We start from the raw sequence: 18818 nt of genomic DNA on the forward strand, positions 1-18818 counted from the left end.
ACATATTTGCAGAAAATATCTTTGAGTGAATTACTTCTACAAATAATAAATAATATACATTAGGCATTGATTTTTGAGGCTTGTCTGTCAGTTGATCATTTTATAATCAAGCTCTGAAGGAAAGTTACTTTAGCCCTATGTATTTCTTTTCTTCTTTTCTTTCTTTCTTTTTTTTTTTTGAGATGGAGTCTTGCCCTATTGCCCAAGCTGGAGTGCAATGGCATGATCTTGGCTCACTGCAACCTCCACTTCCCGGGGTCAAGCAATTCTCCCGCCGCAGGCTCCCAAGTGGCTGAGATTACAGGCACGCACCTCCACGCCCAGCTAATTTTTGTATTTTTAGTAGAGACGGGGTTTCACCATGTTGGCCAGGCTGGTCTTGAACTCTTGACCTCGTGATCCACCCACCTCGCCCTCCCAAAGTGCTGGGGTTACAAGCATGAGCTACCACGCCTGGCCAGCCCTATGTATTTCTAAAACATTCTTGCATTTAATCCTCACATGTCTTGAGAATAATCTGGGTTTAGACTTGACGTTGTTTTTGGTGTATTTGTTCTATGCTGCCCACATTGGCCAACTCACTTGTGTCATATATTTATACCATCCATTATTCTTTCTAGTTGCTCCCACCTATAGACTTCTTGGCAACATTTTAGTATTAGTTAAAGATTGTATCACCTGACTCTTTGTTATTCTCTTCACTCAAGTTCAGTAATAGATTCTGCAAAGTTAATTAGGCATCCAGACAGGCATCCAACATGTAAACTTCTTAATTCCATAACGTTCTCAACTTCTGGGATCTTCACTTTGACTCTATTTCAGCCACTGATTTCCATACTTATCTAAACTCACTGAAATTCTGAACTTGTGAAATCAACTCTCCCACTTTTTCCATCCTAACCTACCCTTGCAGCTTTCACATGTGACTGCCCCCTACACCTGTCTTGCATTCTTACCAAGAACTCTAGGCCTATTACTTCTGTAATATCCCTTTATTTATTTTATATTATTTTGTTTTATTTTATTTTATTTTATTTTATTTTATTTTTTTGAGACAGAGTCTCTCTTTGTCACCCAGGCTGGAGTGCGGTGGCATGATCTCGGGTCACTGAAAGCTCTGCCTCCCGGGTTCAGACCATTCTCCTGCCTCAGCCTCCCAAGTAGCTGGGACTACAGGTGCCCGCCACCACGCCTGGCTAATTTTTTTGTATTTTTAGTAGAGACGGGGTTTCACCGTGTTCGCCAGGTTGGTCTCGATCTCCTGACCTTGTGATCCGCCTGCCCCAGCCTCCCAAAGTGCTGGGATTACAGGTGTGAGCCACCGCGTGCCTAGTCTGTAATATCATCTCTTTATTGATTAGCCTCCTAGCCATATCCCCACTACTGAATTATCTATCTTCCCCTTTTATCTAAATTCTCTGCTGCATCATTTTAATCATTCTCTTGCCAACATCTCAAATTCTTTTCCTTATTTGCATGCATATTACATGCTGCCAGTTAAACTGTGATTTTGTAAAAGTCTAAATATTGGCTTCTCAGCTTTTCCATCTAGCTTTCAAAAGCTACTGGAAAAAAGAACAACTTTATTTTAAGTTTTATTGTATTCTTAATTGACAAATAATGATTGCACATATTTATTAAGTAAGACTGGTGGTATTATGCTGCCCATGTATCATTCTGCATTTACCTCATCATTTTAAGTATTTATAATAGTCTCTAATTCCCTCAGAATATCTATCTCATCATACCTGCCCCTTATTCAGAGAAACATACAGAGAAACAGAAGCCTCTTCGCGTGAAGAGTTGCAAAAAGACACAGTCGTTAGTTTGGGCATGGATTACTGGAACTGACTATTATGACACTCCCAATTCCTCATGCACCAAGCAGAGTAAGGGAGATAAAATCAGCAACAAGGAAATAAAGGAAATAGCTTTTCTTTTCACATATAATCTAATATGTAGGTAAACTTATAACTAGACTAGAGTTACACTACCGTTATTCCACTAATTGTTAAGTTTTAAGGGAGAAATTCAATTACTTTAGTTTACAATTTCCTCACTGATTGAGAACAAGAACCTATGATTATTAAGTTTCTTTCCTATAACAACTGTGTGTAAGTCATTTTATCTTGAAACCTTTTTCTCCTATTATACCACTTGGATAGAAGGCCTAAAATGATCCCATTTTATGTAGCGTGTCTTTGGTGGGCTTCTTTACGTAGTAATATAAGTAATTTTCTCAACATGTAGACAATTAGAAGGATGTGCTTGCAGTTGGTTCTGCTAGGTGAGAAGAAAATAAATGCCTTCAACTTCAGCATAAACACATAAGCTACATGTGAAGATTTAAACCATTTAATTTGCGTAATGATCATTTTATGCCACATTATTTGCACCTGGTTTACGAATTTACTGAGCTTTTCACAATTATCAATGATTGTATCAAAATGTCAAATATCCCAAAGTGACATTTTGCTAGGCAGTTATCAGAAAGATTTGCTTTCCCTTTGATATTTGTTGACAGTTTAATTTGTGGCAATTTATTTTGTAAGGAAAACCATTGAAAAAAAGTTTTTTTTTCCTCATTTTTTTATCAAGGAAAGAATGAAGAAGAAAAATCGATGAAGCTTAGACCTCTCAAAATTTCAACATTTAATATTGTTTCGGAAACAAATATGTACATCTTTTTAAATATGCAGATTACAAAAATAATTGATGATAAATTTTAAAATGCAGACAAGCAGCCAAAACACATTTTATGACCTAAATCTCACTCCATAAATTGTAGCATTTATTTACTTTACTTTCAGCACTTTATATTAGGCCTCTCTTTTAAATACAGTGAGGTCGAATATATAGTTAGTTTTGTAATCCTTTATCAATATAAATTGTATAATAATAAATCTGCTGTAATTATTTATCAGTAAATCATAAACAAATTAATGCAGATAATATTTCTAGTAAATATTTTACTTTTTATATTGCATTTTATTACATTATAATTTATTTAATCAAAGCCCTACATTAGATAGTTATAGTGTTCCTAATCTTTCTATTGTAATGAAGACTGTGATGGAAATCCTGACAGTTCAACTTTACAATAGATCTGTGTGTTTCCTTCACATAAGTGTTTTGAAGAAGAGTAGAATTTTTAGGTCATAGTTCAAGATAAAAATCTAATACGTTTTAGTTAGTATTGCTAAATGGCTTTCAATAATTATTGCAGTAGAATAATAGATTTAGGAAATGCTTATTATTTATCAGCTTTTGATCATTTCTATTATGTGTATTTTTATTATATGGCATTCTTAATACATACAGATATGTACTGAGAAGTATTATTGAAACTTTAGTGAAAATAATGCCTTGTATCTACCATTTCTTCTCGGAACCTGCAACCTTAAAAGTGAAGTAACCAGAGCTCTTCCTGTCTCTGAAATATATAAGAAATACACTTTCTGGATATATTTTATTTCCACTAGTTCCATATCCCCAGCTTACATCCTCTCCTATTCAGTTTGTGTGTGTGTGTCTGTTTTTGCTTTTTTTTTTTTTTTCGAGATGGAGTCTTGCTCTGCCGCCCAGGCTGGAGTGCCGTGGCGTGATCTTGGCTCACTACAACCTCCACCTCCCGGGTTCAAGAGATTCTCCTGCCTCAGCCTCCAGAGTAGCTGGGATTACAGATGCACACCACCATGCCCAAGCTAACTTTTCTATTTTTTAGTAGAGGCAGGGCTTCATCATGTTGGCCAGGCTGGTCTTGAACTCCTGGCCTTGTGATCTTTCTGCCTCGGCCTCCCAAAGTGCTAGGATTACAGGCATGAGCCACCGCGCCCAGCTTGCTTTTCCTTTCTTAAAAAAGAATAGTTATTGCTGTTTTTAATAAAATGATTAAGGATGCCATAGAGCTTTATGTATGCTCTTCCTTCATTTCCCCAGTGACTAAATATTAAGTTACCTGAGGTCTTTCAGAGTATATTAGAAAGGCATAATAGATTATTTATTTGAGATATATTTAATATAGAGTTCCTCTAAAATTCAAGATGAATATTTGTGTAATTAATGATGATATCAGTTTTTTACCAGCAGTTAAAAATATATCCAATGAACAACAAATCTCTGGAACTGTTTAGATTAGTTTCTTTAAGGGCAGCTCACATTTACTGGCATTTTGTTTTGCTCTTTGGCTAAAGTCATAACACTTAGAGTCAAATAACCCTTCCAACCTTTTAAAAATATAAGCCCAACATCCGAATTCAGGAGATCAGGATAATATATTTACTAAAAAATACATTTTTGGGGATAGAAAAAAAAACCAAAAACTTTGAAATAATTGACAGTATTAATGATTGCAAGTGATCTCACTAAAAACCTTAATGATTGTTTTGTGTGAACATTAATATTTGGACAAAATTCACTTATTTTGTAGCTGATTCAGGGCCTGTGGATTGTGATATTGATCATTCCATTGATTTGCTGTCTGGCACCAAAAGAGGTACTTAATAGCTATCTGCTAATACTTCTTAAAATATGGAGTTGATTGTACTTATAATACTGTTTTGAAAACTCAGTGGTAAAATGTCAAAACAATTACAAATCAACATATTTTAATAATGTCACTTTCATGTATTGCTAACATGACTGCCAATTTGTTGTCATATTTTAAAAACTGCTTATTTATCTTCAATCTTCTACAATGCCCATCAATTTACAGTTCTTATAGCGTAGAACTTCCCAAAACAGAATGAAAAATATATTTAAGCAAAAATTTAAAAAGTATTTAGGTTAATACTTTAAAACTCTTTATAAATATTTTAGGAGAGTAAATAATAGCCTTGCTGTGAAAAAAGAGTAGGCATTTTCCCTCTGTAAAACCATGATTTTGAAACTGGGATCTCAGAGAAAATATGCATAAAATAGAAAACTTTTAAGAATTTAAAGATAAACTATTACCTCAGAAAATGTGGCTTACAGATTGTGCACACATATACATGTGTGCGTGCAAACACACACACACACACACACATGCACACACTCTCCCATAATTGAGATTTGGGCTGTAATTTCCAACTGCGTTAAATATTTTACATAATGAACTGAGAAAGAAAAAATGAGCTTTTCTGAAGACACTTATAGTAAGCTGAAGAATGGAGCTTTTTTTTTTCTCTGCCATAATACATTACATGTGAGAGAGGTAAGAAAGTAAGAAACCACAAAAATGCATTTAGCAGCTACTGTGAGTCAAACCTCATTCAATCAGTTTCAACAACCATGTAACATAGAAAACACTCAGAAAACACCTTAAGGTGTCTCCAAAGAAATTAGAAAAAAAATGGTGTTTGGGCGCAGGGGCGGGCTAAGATGGTTTTCTGACAATTAGACTAATTAATTACGCTAATAGTATGTGATAGTAATAAATGATACACACTGATAGCAAAAATTGTAAATTGTCTGTAAAGGAAAACATCACAACCATGTTCAGTCAAGATGACATGGGCTAAACTCAGAACTGGAAAATAGTAATACAAAAGAAATTAAATTGAATTTATTGTACTTAATGGAAAATATTTACTAAGGAAATGTTGATAGTTAACATGAATTAAGAAACGAAGAATAAACAGAGTTTGAGAGTGTTTACTCAGCACTGTCCATATGAATAATTTTGAGACTGGAAAATAATCAGTAATCATTATTGTTGTCACACTGGTGAGCTGTATTTTTTTTTCTGAGAAAAAAGAATAATCTATGAGTCTGCTCCATCGTTTGGATAAAATGGTGTTTGCTATTACTTTCTTTGTTAATGTATTTTAAACTGCTATTTACCTAGCATACTGGTTCCCAAGTGTTGTTTCAGGATCAGAAGGGTCCATTTATGTTACTGCAATTTAAATTATATTTTTCTGCTTCAGTCTTTCTATCTTCAAAACAGAGGACCTGAACTTGGAACCTCTAGATAGTCTTTGAGTCTGAGGTTTCTTATCCATAAAATGAAGAAAATTATGTCAATAATGATGCTGATATTGTATAAACCAATTATATTAATATATAATATTTCTTATTAACATGATAGTATGTTAATGAGATACAATTCATAATCTTTTTACAAAAGAGGTTTATATTTATATATATACACTGTATATATACTGAAATACCATATTAAAATAGACATTTGTAAAGGTACATTATTATAAAAATAGAAGGGAAAAAAGCAAAAATCACAATGTCAGCTGTGCCAATTTATATGAAGGTTATACTCTAGAACTATAGATCAGAAGTCTGCACACTAAGAACCACAGACCAAATCCAGCTCACCTTCTGTTTTACTGTAGCCTGTTTTTCTCTGAGCTAAGAAAAGTATTTACATTTTAAGTGATTTAAAAAGGGCAAAAGAAGAATAATATTTTATGATGTATAAATGTTATTTGAAATCCGGATTTCAGCATCCATAAATATAGTTTATTGAAACACAGCCATGCTCATTTATTTACATATTGTTTTTGGCTACTTTTGTTCTAACTACAGAGTTGAGTAGTTGAGACAGAGACCATATGACTCAGGAAGCCAAAAAAGTTTACTGTCTGGCCCTTTATGGAAAAGATTTGTTAATTCCTGCTCTAGGTCATTTCTGTCATTTTATTTTTGTGTTTCTCCTGACTTTTTTCAAATTTTGAAAATCTTATTAAAACATTTTTTGTAAAATTAAAATAATTATTTACTAATAATTGTAAATCAATTTAAAACATCATTATACTCCCTTGAATTTGTATCCAGTTGATTCCTTAAAATATTTATTACTACTCTTACAAAGTAAGTATGAAAATATTTTGGTCACTTCATTTCAAAAATATTTCAAATAATGTTACTTTGATATTTTATTTGTACGTTTTAGCATAAAACATGTGTAAGTTTATACATTTCTTTTTTTTTTTTTTTTGCTTTCTATGATTGAAGTTAAAGCTTCTGTTAATGGTAATATTTGGCCAAGTTTTAAGGTGAAATAATTCAAGTGAGTATAAAGATTATTGTACCTGGCTTGTACCCAGAAAAACTCTCAGGCAGAAGTATCCCAGGAGAATAATCTGTCCAACCTTTCAACTATCAAATGGTTCACTGCAGTTCTAATTACTGCCTCCCTTCAAAAACAACTTCCCATTGAGAACACATTGAAATGAAATAAAGTGTATTTGTTTCTGTGAGATAAGATAATTGATTATGGCCTTTAAAGTCACCAATTATAGAAGATTTGTCTTGTGAACCATGAATATATGTGAGTGTACATATATATATGTATATGTGTGTGTATGTATGTATCTGTGTGTATGTATATATATACAATACAGAATATTAATTTTATAATATGCCCTATGCTACACCATATGCAATACAAAGAAAATTCAAGTTACATGCCCATTTAATTTTTAAATATAGAAAAAATTAACCTTCAAACCTTATAGCTTAACTCTTTAGGTACATATTGGTTTTGAACATTTATGTTTGAAATAAGAGGTAAAGTATAGGGCTATGCATGCAAAGATGGGAATTTATTATACCAAAAACAGCCAAATAAATAAAATGTCACATGATCTATTAAACATCAAGCTCTCCGAGAGAGTAATTTTATAACATCTTTTTGCCCTGTATTCTGCTTCTGTTTGCTAGATTGAGGAATCCAAATATTACACATAATGTGTGCCTTTGCTCATCCCTTTCTAGTGCTCTAGAAAGCATTTATGCATTGCTTTGATGAGCAATGTGTAGTTTAATGATGTTTATTCTAGGAGCGGCTAGTGAAAATTGGATTCTAGGAATTTAATTATAGATCATCTTGGTGCCTCCTTCCAGGAGTCTAATAGAGAGACTAATTTGATTGCTACTTGCAGAGTTTCATTGAAGAAACTTCCCCAGACGGGATTTCCTGCCCACTGCCTTACATTTCTGTTTATGCAGGTTGGTCAATGTTAAGATTATTAAATGTCAAGGACCACAAATTTAAAGAATTTGTTCTTATTTTTCATTTGTGTTTATGTTTCTCTGTAGCTGGAATTTAAATTGTTTTAGACATAAAGGATATTTTATTTTAAATTAAAGTTGTTAAGCATCTTTCCCGTGTGAGGCATCAGGTTTTCAGGGAAGATACAAAAATGAAAAAATATACATCACTTAGTAATTTACCCAAGTCATTGCAGGTATCATATATGAAAAAAATGGGGATTTTTTTTTTTTTACTTGTAGGTAATAGACTGATTTAATGTCAGACTATGAGTCTTTCTTGTGGAGCAATTTTTAAGGTCATGGGATATTGCTAGATTTGGAACAAAGAAGCAATCCATTACCAAGCAGTGGAAAGGCCATTGTGAAGTTAAATGGGCTATGGGAATTTCAAGAAAAAGGGAGATACATTTAACTTTCTTTGAGCAGGTGCTTTCTTCAGTGTTGTCCCTGACAAAAGTTGCCTTCTGCACTTAGGGACATTAAAGGATGCCCTTGGCCACTGGATCTGCTAAATTATCAAGGAAAACAAGAATTTCCTGGGAACTTCATGGACCCTGGGACAGCCCATGGCCAGTGACTGACCTGTGGGTAATACACAGCTCATGCCTTTTGTTACTGAGTTGAGTTTATATTCTACAGTTCCATAAGAGATCAGGCTGAGCCTGGGACATCACCTGTAATTACACACTCATTTGATTTCTTCCCTTTTCCTAGCTTGCTTCCTCCACTCCATTGCCCTGAGAAGAGTTTTCACTAAATCACTTGTATTAAAATACTTGGATCTGCTCCTTAGCGAATCTAACACTAAAACACACACTTACAGTGCATGTAAGACTGTTTTTCTGAAACTTACGAATAATTAGTAAGAATAACGTACGTGTTCACAATTAGGTATAGAGTTAGTTGAAAGAGATACTTACCATTTAAAGTATGTTTCCAGATGATTCCGGTGAAGCATCCATGGTCAGAGAAGGATAAGTAATTTTCATTTTGCGTATCTATTCATATTAATTAAAAATGGCGGCCTGAAATATTGTATGGGATGACGGATTCAAAAGGATTCTGCTTCTCAACCAAATATTACAGAGCCTGACGCATAATAGAAGCTTAATAAAATATTTTTCAAATCTCTGTTAAATGAAGGAAAGAAAGGAATAAACTGTTTTATAATTGTGATTTGGTGATACTACCTAATGAGGTTTTAGTATGCTTTGATCTCTTTGTTGTTACAATGACTCTAGGTTGATTTTTTTCTAGAAATTATTTCTAGGGAGATTTCCACTTATAAATCACTGTAAACAGTACATGAGAACTAAACTTGCCTCTTGAGAAGTACCCATTTATATCACTAGAAGACAAAGCCCAGAGTGTTCTCTATGTAGACCTAGGATTTCTCAATTAAAGAACGTTATCAACAGATTCAGCTATTTGGCTAATTTTGTTGTAAACTAAAAATAAATCATGGTAAGAGAAAGAAGTATGTTGAAGAAATTTTCCCACAAGGGAAAATGTTAGAACACCTTATATATAAACAAAAAATCTTGGCTCAGAGAAACTCATTATCTACATTATTTGAGCCAGAAATAAAGAGGCTATAAAATTTTTTAAGATATTTAAATCAGGACCTATAATTAGTGCCTATAGTAAAATAAAACTCATTACTTTTTTTTATCAGAATAGAAAGTCATTGTAAAACTTAACCTTGTAAATGATAATTAATAGTTCACAGTTGGAAATATTGTAAATGTCTAACAAATCCTCAGTTATGATGGACATTTAAAGTTCAATATTTACTGTCTCTGAAACTTGCCTGTGTCCTAAAGGGCATCTGCTTTCTAAGTTCTCAGCTATCACTATTACTTTACTGGTAAGGGATAATAGGATGTTTGAAAATTCATAAACTCAGTAATGAAGAGTAAATACTCTGATGTCAAACAGAATCAGAATCTTAATACTTATATCTGTGTGACCTGGGAAAGTTATTTAGTCTCATAAAGCAACGGATTTCTTGTTGGCAAAATGGGATTGAGGTTTGTTAAAAGATGGGACAAGAGGAGGGGAAAGGCAAATTGGAGAAAAAAGAAATGAAAAAATTCCATCGCTTGTTGTAAACTGACAGTCTCTCAGATCTAGGAAACAAATCAAAGTTTACAATATGCAGTATAAAATGATAACTAACCTAAAGCTAAATGAATCAGAAAGAGATAAAGCAAAATGTGCACAAAATAAGTAGGAGTTAAAATACAAATTTCATATTTAAAAAGTTACTGTATGAGAAGAAAAATAAAATATTACCAATATGGTCATTTAAAGAGTGGAACATTTCTAATAAAAATATGCATCATGAATGTTCATAACACGAATATGAACAAAGACATCAATAGGTACTGACAAGGATTCTTTTCCAAATGTTATTTATCCTACTGAACATTTATTTGACTCGGCCCCCTGCTAAGTCAATCTAACAAGAACCTCTCATTCTCCTTATCTGATCGTCCTCAATACCTAATCAGGTTGTCATCCTTGACCACCCCCAAATGATGTCTGATTAGCCTGTCTTCAGCAATAATCCTGTTAGGTGGAATTGGCCAGATTTCCCCTCTCCCTGAGGTTTCCTCTTAGTAATTTACCATCCACACTGACCCCTATCATGTTACTTGCCTACAAATTTTCAATTCCCATGCTGTTTTTAGAACTGAGGCAAATTCTGTGCTAAAATATCTTTTTCCATATTGCAATATTCCTGAATAAAATCTGTTTTTACCACTTTAACTGCTGTCCATCTTTCTAATTTTTCTTTGATAGTATGTACCCACATGCTTTGTAAATGCTACATTTTATTGTATGGTTTTACTGTGATTTATTTACCCACTTTTTTGTATGTTTGACATTTTGGAGATATCTAGTTTTTATTAGTATAAAAACATAATATACTTGGCTGGGTCTTTATGATATACTACCAATATATACTTAATAAGGTATATCCATGTGTGTGTGTGTACATCTATATGTAAGATGTACACACACACATCTATAATATAAAAACATAATATACTTGGCTGGGTCTTTATGATATATTACCAATATATACTTGATAAGGTACATCCATATGTGTGTGTACATCTCTATGTATAGACGTACACACACAAATCTATAATATAAAATGTATTATACATTATATAGATGAAATATTCCAGCAGATATTTTAAAACTCCATAAGCTTATTTACAATTATTATGAGCACATAATAGTTGTATACATAGGGTACATGTAATTTTTTCATAAAGGCATACAATGCATAATAATCAGATAAGGGTAATTAAGGTATCCATCACCTCAAGTCTTTATCACTTCTTTGTGTGAACAACATTCCAATTCCACACTTATAGTTATTGTAAAATATTCAGTAAATGACTGTTAACTATAGTCACCCTATAGTACTACTGAATACTAGATTTTCTTCATTCTACTAACTATATTTTTGCACCCACTAGCCATCCACAATTTATCCATTCCTCCTCATTACACTTCCCCTCCTCTGGCAAACATTATTTCACATTATATCTCCATGAGTTAAATTTTCTTTTTTAGCTCTCACATGCAATTGACACTATGTGATATTTGTCTTTCTGTGCCTGGCTTATTTCAAACAACATAATGTTTTCCAGCCCGTCTATATTCTTGCAAATGACAGGATTTCATTCATTTTTATGGATGAATAATATTCTATTGTTCATACACACAGACACAGACACAGACACACACACACACACTTCTTTTTCATCCAATAATCCACTGATGAACACATGGGTTGCTTCCGTATTTTGACTACTGTGAATAGTGCTGCAAGAAACATGGCAGTGCAGATAACTCTGATATAATGAATTTCTTTCTTCTGAATATACACTCAGCAGTGGGATCGATGGATTATACGGTAGTTCTATTTTTAGTTTTTTGAGGTATCTTTATAAGGTTATTCGTAGTGGCTGTACTGATTTACTTTTCCACCAACAGTGTACAAGCGTTCCCCTTTCTCCAAATCCTTATCAGCATTCGTTATTGCATCTCTTTTGGATAAGAGTCATTTTAACTGGGGTGATATATCTCATTGTGGTTTTGGAGTGCATTTTCTGATAATTAATAACATTGAGCAATTTGTAATGTACCTAAGGGTCATTTGTATGTATTCTTTTGAGAAATGTTTATTCAGAGCTTTTGTCTACTTTTCAATCAGATTATCAGTTTTGTTCCTGTTGAGATATCTGCGCTCCTTATATATTTTAGTTATTAATCTCTTGTCAAATGGGTTCTTTGCAAATATTCTTAATACATTCACCCACTCTTTGTCTTTGAATTGGGTAATTTAGCTCATTTACTTTCAATGTTATTATTAATAGGTAAAGTCTTACTTCTGCCATTTTGTAATTTGTTTCCTAGTTGTTTCATTGGCCCTTCCTTCCTTCCTTCCTTCCCTCCCTCCCTCCCTCCATCCTTTCTTCCTTCCTTCCTTCCTGTCTTTTGTATAAAAGTGATTTTCTCTTGTACTACATTTTAATTTCTTGCTTTTTTTGTGTGTGTATTGGTTATAGGTTTTTTGGCTTGTGGCTACCATGAGGCTTGCAAACAACATACTATAGCCAATTATTTTAAACTGATGACAACTCAACTTTTATTATAAGAAAAGAGAAAAGCAAAAAAAGAAAACCTAAGAAACTCTACATTTTAACCTCATTCTCCCCTGCGTTCTGACTTTTTGCTTTCCCTATTTAATTATTTATATGGCCTATCTCCTAAAAATTGCTGGAGTTTTTTTTTCATAGGTTTGTCTTTTTGTCTTCCTACTAATGATACGAGTGGTTTATACCACCACTATTATAGTGTTATTCTGTATTTGTCTGTGTACTTACTATTACCACTGAATTTTATACTTTCAAATGATTTCTTGTTGTTAGCATCCTTTTTTTTTTTTTGGATTGTAGAGCTCCCTTTAGCAGTTTTTGTAAGACAAATCTAGTGTTGATGAAATCCCTCAGCTTTTGTTTTTCTGGGAAAGTCTTTATTTCTGTCATAACTGTAGAATAATTTTGCTGTCATAATATTCTAGATTGGACTTTTATTTTCCTTCAGCACTTTCAATATGTCATCCCACTCTCTTCTCTTGCTGCTTTTAGAGTCCTTTCTTTATCTATGACCTTTGAGAGTTTGATTATTACATGCCAAATAAGAGGTAGTCTTGTTTGGGTTGAATCTGCTTGGTGTTTTATGGCCTTCTTTTACCTGGATATTTATATCTTTCTGTAGGTGTGAAAAGTTCTCTATTATTATTTCTTTGATTAAAATGTTTACCCTGATCTATTTTTTATTATTTATTCTCCTCTGATTGTGTATTTTCATATAGTCTGTCTTCAAGCTGACTCATTTTTTCTTCTGCTTTGTCAGTTCTGCTGTTGAGAGACTCTGATGCAGTTTTCAGCTTTTCAATTGGATATTTTAGCTCCGGAATTTCTGCTTACTTTTTAAAAATTTTTTCAATCTATTTGTTAAATTTCTCTGACAGAACTCTGCGTTCCTTCTCTGTGTTATCTTCAAGTTTGTTGAGCTTTCTTAAGACAGCTATATTGAATTATCTGTCTCAATAGTCACATATCTCCAACACTCTGAGATTTGTGACTGGTGCTTATTTAGTTTTCTCAGCGAGGTCATGATTTTCTGAATGTTCTTGATACTTGAGGATGTTTGCTGATGTCTAGGCATCGAAGAGTTAGGTATTCCAGTATTGACTTGTTTGTAGCCATCCTTCTTGAGAAAGCTTTCTAAGTATTCAAAGGGAATTGAGTGTTATGCGCTAAGCCTGTAGTCACTGCAACCATATTGGCATTGGGGGCACGCCAAGCCCAGTAATGCTGCAACTCTTGCTGACTCCTGGGGGTGCCACCTTGGTGGACTCAGGTAAGATAAGTGAGAATTCCCATAGTAACCAGGCAAAGTGTCTCACGCTTTTCCTCTTTCTTTCCCTAACTGAAGGAGTTTCTATGCACTGTGCTGCCTGGAATTAGAGAAGAGGTTATGTTAGCATTCCCATGGATGCTGTAGCTGGCACTGCACTGGGTCATACCTGAAGCCAGCACAGTACTGGGTCTTGCCCAAGGCCCATGGCAACTACTGCCTGACTATCACTGATGTTTATTCAAAGCCAAGGGGCTTTTTTATATGTGGTGGTGAATTCTGCCAGGTCTACATTCTTTCTTTAAAGGCAATTGATTTTCTTCTGGCCTGGGGTGCATCTGGAAATGCCATCCAGAAGCTAAGGCCTGAAATTGGAGGCTTCAGGAATCTGCCTCATGCCTTATTTTACTGTGGCTGAGCTAGTACACAAGTTGCAATACTAAGTTCCCTGTACTCTTTACTCTTATTACCACAAGCAAAAGGAGTCTCTCACTGAGCTGCATTGTCTAGAGTTGGAGGAGGAATGATGCAAGCACTCCCTTGGCTACCTCAGTTGGTGTCATGCTAGGTTACACATACCCCAAGTCTACTGCCTTTGGGACCAGAAAAACATTAGAGCTTGTACAATGACTGCAGTTCTTGTAGCCTGACTCCTGTTCAAATTTGTTCCAGATTCCAGGCCACTTTATTCAGTGATAGTGAAGCCAGCTAAACTCAGATTCCTCCTACAGGGATGGGGAATTCCTTTTTGGCCCAGGGCTAATAAAGATGGTCCCTCTACAGGCACCAGCAGAATTCAGCCATGTGTCATGTTCCTCTGTGACAGAGCAGTACTGAGTTCCAGTGCAAATTTCCACACTCACTTCACTGTCCCTCTCCCAGGACACAGATTCTCTCTCCCTATGACATGAGGAATGGGGGAGGGATAATGTAGGTAATGCAAGAGTCTTCAATGTCTCTTTCCTAGATATTATGTTAGAACCAGGTGCTGTCACTACTCACCTGATTTTTATTTCTGATAAAGATGCTTTTTTGCATGGCTGGTTGGTTCAATTTGGTGTTCCTGCATGGGCACAAATGTTGCAGAGTTCTATTCAGCCATCTTGCTTTGCCTCCTTCCTCTATACACTTATAGTTAATAAATGAAAAAGCATAATAAAAGGCCTAGATGAAGGCATTTTGGTTTGCCATATAAATAGGTTAACATTTATAATTGCTGAAAAAATTGGTTATTCAACAGTTAATGTTTGAAAAAAAATACTTACCTCTGTTATTCCCACCAAAGCAGGAAAGTAAGGTCTCCATATCACGTATGAACCACAAAAAGAACTCTAGTGATTTAAATATTATAAAGACAAATATAAAATCTAAAAAGATTTTTAATATCTTTGTTATTTTCAGTAAGGGAATCATTTAATAATTATTTTTGCAAATGTTCATATGAAAAAATATGGATGGAATATGTTTTTCTTTTAAATGTATGCCATATTTCAACATAAAAGAAGTTTTAAATGTGAACATATTCACCTAACAAACTATATAAGCCAGTAAGAAGAACATAATAATTAAGAACATGGGCTATGATCTGTGTGACCTGGGAAATCTACATTGGTAAATGAATTGAAGTACAAATGCTGATAAATGGATAAATTGCTATGATATTTCTGAATGAAAATTTTAATTAAAACATAATTATAAAACAGAAGGAAGGAAGATAGCAGATAGGAGACAGGGTGTGCAGCTCCCACTTGAATGGACAGAACAGTGTGTGGAGACTCACACAGTGAACTTTTGTTTCAAGAGCCACTGCGGGAACATACCAGGAAAACTAAAAGAATTCACTAATCCTTTGAAAGAAGTGGCACACCACTGCAAATTCCACCAGACAGGTGAAAAATTGTGTGTTCCTGAAATCTGAGAGGGGAAAAACCTACCTTCAAACACATATCCCCACTGGGGAATCTGAAAATCCAGATCACTAGAGAAGGACATAACTTGACCTAGAGCTGGAACAGATTTAGGGAGCCACGTGAAATGTAAAAGTAGCAGTGGGAAGACCTTATAGGCACTCCCAGTCTCCAAAGTTTGAGCCCAGGAAAGCCATCCCTGAGTATATCTCACAGGAGCCCTTGGGGAAGGCAGCCACCAGAATTAGGGAGGAGTTACAGAGTATAAGAAACTTCTGAATAAATTTTGTAATAATTTTGACTGGGCACAGGCTTTTTTGAGTAGAATCTGGGGAGCAAACAGGAACTGCTGCAGAGACAAGCATGGGAGCCACCGACGATATTTTGGGAAGACTGGAAGGGGAGAGGCCTGAAAGCCAAGCATGCTTTCTCAACTGGGAAGTTTATGGCCTGGAACAAGATCAGAGTTCTGCAGGCAGGCTGTCTGGATCTAAACTTTGTGCTGTTAGCAGGGCAGGGAGCACGACCAGCCTCACCAACTGTGTGGAAGCTGGGTGAGATCTTTTGCTACAAGCTATCTCCTACTTCTGTGGTGAGCTATATGGCACAGCAAAGACAGCAATAATCTCCTCTAAGGTGTATAACCTCACTGGCTTGAGAGCCAAACCCCGTCTGCTGCAGTGGCTGTGACAAGGCCCACCCAAGGAGAGTCTGATCACCTAACCCTTTTCCATCTGATGACGTTTCTCTACCCACGCTGGTAGCTGAACACAAAAGACAAAAATTCTTGAGAGCTTTATGGCCCCACCCATCACCTGAGATACCGGAATATCTACCCTGGTCAACTTACGCCAAGCTTATATTCCACTGCTACTGCCATAGCTGATGCTCTCTTGAAAGCACCACCTCCTGGCTGGAGGCCAACCAACTCTTGCCATTACAGCAACTCATAACAGAATAACTCTGCTCCTAGGAAGGAAAACACAACAGCTAATTCTACCACCTGAAAAATCCTGGCTAACCAGAGGTCCTGGTTACCTTTCTCGAATGCTGGCTATTCTAGCAGTGAAGTTGCTAGCAGTCATGGACAACTTCACTGCTAGCATAGCCAGCATTCAAGAAAGCCAGAGCACTAAACATGTCTTCAACCAGGATTCTCACCAAGTCTACTCTACTCCCCTGCCACATCCACTAGAGCAGGTGCTGGTATACATGGCTGTCTGGGAGACCTGAAGATGGATCACATCACAAGACTCTTTGCAGATATTCCTCAGCACCAGCATGGAGCACTGCTGGGTGACTAGACCCAGAAAAGCAATAACAATTACTGCAGTCTGGCTCTCAGGAAGCCCCACTAAGGGAAGCAGGAGAGCCCACATCAAGGTATTGCCCCATGGAATAAGAATCTGAACAGCAGGCCTTGAATTCCAGATCTTTCCACTCTTGGGCACTTTCTTTCTCACAGCAGAGACACAATTGCAGTGCTAGGTGAAGTAGGGAATGTCTGCCTTTATTCCCCAACAGGCAGGCAGCCCCTATAATCATAAAGGGCCTTGGAGCAGGGGTCCTTGTTCTCCACTGGCATACCACCACAGACACAGCTGGGGCTTCCCCCACAGGAATGCAGCATGGATGCACCTATAGACAGCCTTTCTGGAACAATCCAGGGTGAGTACAGCTCCACAGGAGTAGTGAATTCCAGATTTAGCCCTGCACTAGAGGCAGAGTCATAATTCCTCCCTACTCGGAACATCAACATTCCTATATACAAAAGGAGGTGCCTGTACGATCTGAATAACCACAACACTGGGACAAAAGTGAGGCTGTGAGGTGGATGGCTTTCCTGCTGATCTGGCAGGGGAACTGAGGTAGCTCCTAATCTTCACCCTGATAAAACCTCAACACATCTAATAAAAAGCTCCTGTAGCAACTTTCATCAAGGCTGGGACATTGGCTGACCAATGAGGATTACATCTACCCACCTGCCTTAGCCACAACAGGTGCCTACCCAGGATTACCTACCATCAACTCAGTAAATAAAACACCAGGAAAATATTAAATAAATAGATAAATAAACTATACACCACAAGAGAACAAGATAAATTTCAAGAGATACCTACCATCTCAACTCCATACAGAGAACTCGCCTACACACCAAAAATACAACTACTACAACAGGCATTGGAGAAAGTCAGCACACAAAGACTCTGTAACTAAGAATCTTATACAGTCTTCACCCACACAAGCACCAAAATTCAAATTAGGCTAAAATAAATGTTAAAGTCTAATCCTTAAGAGGAAAAAACAAAAACTAAAAAAAAAAGGCCAATCAGAAATAAATTCAGGAATAATTTTTTGAAATAGTCTACCCAAATGAGAGGAAATCAGAAAAGTAATTCTGGTAATATGACAAAACAGGGTTCTATAACACCCCCAAAATATCACACCAGCTTCCCAACTATGGATCCAAATCAAAAAGAAATCTCCAAATTACCAGGTAAAAAAATTCGGATGGCTGATTATTAAGCTGTTCAAGAAGGTACCAGAAAAAAGAAATTTTGAAAACAATACAGAATATGGATGAAAAATTCTACAGAAAAATAAATATGAAGAAAAAACAATCACAACTTCTGGAAATCAAAATCACACTTAGAGAAATATAAAATGCACTGGGAAGTTTCAACAATAAACTAGAACACGTAGAAAAAAGAACCATGGAGGTTGAAGACAAGGCTTTTAAATAAACCCAATCACACAAAGACAAAGAAAAAAAGAATTTTTAAAAATGAACAAAATCTCCAAGAAATTTGGGATTATGTTAAATTATTAGCCAAACCTAAGAATAATTAGTGTTCCTAGGAAAGAAAAGAACCTAAAAGCTTGAAAACTTTATTTGAAGGAATAATTGAGGATAACTTACCTGGCCTTGCTAGAGATCTAGACATCCAAGCACAAGAATCCTATAGAACTCCT

Source organism: Pongo abelii, chromosome 12 (assembly GCF_028885655.2).
Source record: "Pongo abelii isolate AG06213 chromosome 12, NHGRI_mPonAbe1-v2.0_pri, whole genome shotgun sequence".
NCBI classification, from domain to species: Eukaryota; Metazoa; Chordata; class Mammalia; order Primates; family Hominidae; genus Pongo; species Pongo abelii.